This window comes from Rhipicephalus sanguineus, chromosome 7 (assembly GCF_013339695.2).
Source record: "Rhipicephalus sanguineus isolate Rsan-2018 chromosome 7, BIME_Rsan_1.4, whole genome shotgun sequence".
Classification (NCBI taxonomy): Eukaryota; Metazoa; Arthropoda; class Arachnida; order Ixodida; family Ixodidae; genus Rhipicephalus; species Rhipicephalus sanguineus.
The window spans coordinates 129,089,705-129,093,770 of NC_051182.1; positions in this window are offsets into that span (position 1 = coordinate 129,089,705).

Here is a 4,066-nt window from a genome sequence, read left to right on the forward strand (position 1 = left end):
GTCAAATATCTCACACTAGATCATTCGATGTTACTACGCGACACTTTAGTGAACGTGTGTTATGAGAGCTATGCATAACACGCGGGGTCAAATTCTTGCAAGATCATGCCAGTGTACTCAACAACCTAGCAGGATACCAGCGTTCAGGATCATGCCAGTGTACTCAGCAACCTAGCAGTATACCAGTGTTCAAGGTCATATCATTGTACTCAAAAACCTACCAGGACACCGGCGTTCAAGATAATGCCAGTGTACTCAAAAACCTAGCAGGATACCAGCGTTCAAGATCATGCCAATTTACTCAGCAACCCAGCAGGACACTAGAGTTCAAGAACATGCCAGTGTACTCAGCAACCTAGCAGTATACCAATGTTCAAGATCATGCCAGTGTACTACTCAACAACCTACCAGGACACCAGCGTTCAAGATCATGTGAGTGTACTCAACAACCTACCAGGGCACCAGCGTTCAAGATCATGCCAGTGTAGTCAAAAACCTTGCGGGATACCAGAGTTCAAGATCATGTCAGTGTACTGAACAGCCTAGCAGGATACCAGCGTTCAAGATCATGCCAGTGTACTCAGCAACCCAGCAGGATACGTTCAAGATCATGCCAGTGTACTCAACAACCTACCAAGACACCAGCGTTAAAGATCATGCCAGTGTACTCAGCAACCTAGCAGTATACCAATGTTCAAGATCATGCCAGTGTACTTAACAACTACCAGGACACCAGCGTTCAAGATCATGCCAGTGTACTCAAAAACCTAGCAGGACACCAGCGTTCAAGGTCATGCCAGTGTACTCAACAACCTACCAGGATACCAGCGTTCAAAGTAACCAGAAAGGATGTCAGAAGGGAGGAGGAAAGTTGGAAGGGCGAGCGCTGCAAGATTCTTTCGCCAAAACTTACAAGGGTTACCACGCATACCTTCGCCGCCTGTGAAAACCAGCCCTTTAACAACGCAAAGTGAAGCGTGGCAGAGTGATTGGCTGTACGCGATAGATAAGCTGTGTTATAGCGCTACCGGTGAATTGGTCAATGCAAGATTTTGCGCATTCATCATTCCATTTGCCCGTGTGCATACATACATGCACACACACACACACACACACACACACACACACACACACACACACACACACACACACACACACACACACACACACACACACACACACACACACACACACGTACGTACGTACATACATACATACATACATACATACATACATACATACATACATACATACATACATACATACATACATAATACATACATACATACATACATACATACATACATACATACATACATACATACATACTACATACATACAATGTTTCAGCGTGCGTTTCTCACGTCTAACCCTTTGATTGCAGGAGGTCGATCGCCAAAACCATGTCGTTTTCATTCCTTTCTTCTTTCTTATACTTGTCCACAGAGCTATTTTCCTATGTATTCGCACGCTTTGGTTGAATGACACGATGCCTCATTTCCTTTTTAAACCATTTTTTGAAAGTTTTTCTGAGTTGTAGCTACGGATATAATCTATTCAAGTGCTTGTATATGCCTGCACTGCTTTATACGTTTACATATAAATGTGTTACATTGAAGTTCTACCACCTGATACAATGATGCGCTAAGAGGGATGTTAATTAATTGGTAACTTAATTAAGTAGAGCGACTATATGCCATTCGCCGGATGTTCGCGTTCGCTGCCACATCCGGCGAAGCGGTTGTATCGGTGCCGACGCGTGTACAGCTGTCGATGTACACGAAGGCCTTCCGGCCCACCCGTATACCTCCTCTGCGTATACGCTGGCGAAGAGGTAGACACCTCGGTTGGGCACGGAGTGCGCAAGAAGGCATTCATACAGACAATAGGGTATAAGAAAAAAGCAGGACGGAAGCCGGTAAGGAAACCCCACTACGTTCGAAGGATAATGGCAATGAGGACACCGAAGTCGCGTTATACACCCATATACGGTCGTGCTGATAGACATGTATGGCGAGCCGGCGGTATGCAAATGATCTCATTGTGTTTCGCCGTCGAGAACGAACGACAAGGCAGCGTACGCCTCCAGGCGTCGATCGCTCCAGGCGTATACAGTGCCTACAAGCCCAGTCAGGCTCGTGAAGGCTGTCCCTGGGTGCTGTTTTCTGGACGTTGTCGGATTCCGCCATGTAGTCGGATTCGCCATCTTATCAATCAATCAATCAATCAATCAATCAATCAATCAATCAATCAATCAATCAATCAATCAATCAATCAATCAATCAATCAATCAATCAATCAATCAATCAATCAATCAATCAATCAATCTTTTATTATTTGCCAAAATGATGGTGGGTGATGTTGCCATAGGCGGAATTAGCCTGGCAGACCTGGTCGGTAATTGGTCCGCCTAAGCGACTCTTTCCATGCAGTATACCTCACCGTGCATAACTTGAGCCGGTCTCTCGCAGAAAACGTAAAAGAATACCAGCAGCTTCCTGGTGAAGGCATCCGCGCACCTTGCGGAAACACGATCTTCTCGCAGCATTCGTGGGGAATCAATCTTTTTTATCGTGTGGTCTTCTACTTTGCAGATCGAGGTAGACACAAGAAGCTCCCGCGGTAAACACTGAATTGGGATCCTCCTGTACGCGGTAAACATCAAAATTACATCGACGACAGCAGCAGCGGAATGAACGCAATGAAGTGGAAATGGAGTGTTGGACCGAAGAACGTTCTACAATACGGTGGATTGTACGGTTCCACGTGAGATTTTCTGCGCTGCTAAACCGTAAAGCTTCTCGTGGGGAAGCGAATGAGCAAGATGAGTTTAGAGACCACAGAGAATTGCGCATCCATATTTCGGTGCGTTACGAGCAGATATGTTGTGTGAACATCATATAAATATGTATATATTTTGTATGCGCATATTGGATATATTCAGTTTAAGTGAATGTTTATCTTGGCTTGGTTATACTGCTGCTCAAAACTAATGTATAACCGATATCAACCCGACGATATCAACCTTACCTCGACCGCTGGATTCACGAGCCTTTCCACCATTCGCTGTTAGACTTTATACACGAAGCAAGTTTGCATGTGTATTTTTGATACCGCGAATTACTATGCCTAAGGGCAATATTAATGAGAACTGAGAGACAATAATGCCAAGGACAATAATGTCCTTGGCATTATTGTCTCTCAATTCTCATTAATATTGTGTCTAACAAAGAAAAAACGAGCCCTTAAAAGCCATCTTCTTTCCTTCATGCCTAAGGGCAGGCTTTCGAAATAAAAAAAATTCAGAGCATATCCACGGGTGAATGATGAAGAGCTTGGGTGAAGCTCCTGAAGCAATCATGGTTACACCGTGAAATCTTCAGTGATTTCGCCGAGCAGTAACCAAAGCGATAGCCCAGTACATCATCAAAGACGTGACAAACACTGTATATATTTATACAAGAAATTTTATTAATCGTAAGTGGTAGCTAGACGTGGCTTCCGTTCCCCCTTCATTATAACGGCTTTATGGTCGGTGAAGTGATGGATCGGTGATGGGTCGTAGTATACTGCCGGATACGCCTTACGCCGGACACCTTACGCCTTACGCCGGACAAGGTTAGACTAAGAGGAGCTTCGCCCCTAAAAAAAAGCTCAATGTACTTTAAAGAAGAATGTACGTCGTTGACTGATGTGTATGTGGGGGCGGGAGCCTTTGTCAGGCGCATAAGACTTTAGCCCTTGCCCCCTCTTGTCTTGTCACGAAAATAAGGACATTCAATTGAATTGAAGAAATGACAAGGAGGTGAGGTGGAGTTGAGGAAGATATGCTATTTCTGCAGCCCTAGTTAAAAAAATAGCGTCTTTCCCTTACTTCAACCTCACATTCTTCTCCTCCTAAAGTGTCCCGACAGCGTGCGTATATGCTCGCATCGCGAGAGCACGCAAGCGCCCAACCTTGACTTTATCACCAACCCCGGCCAACGTCGAAGGCTGCCAGAAAGAGAGAGAGAGAGAGAGATCTCTCGCCATAGCGATTATGCAAAAAACCCGCGAGACCGCCGAC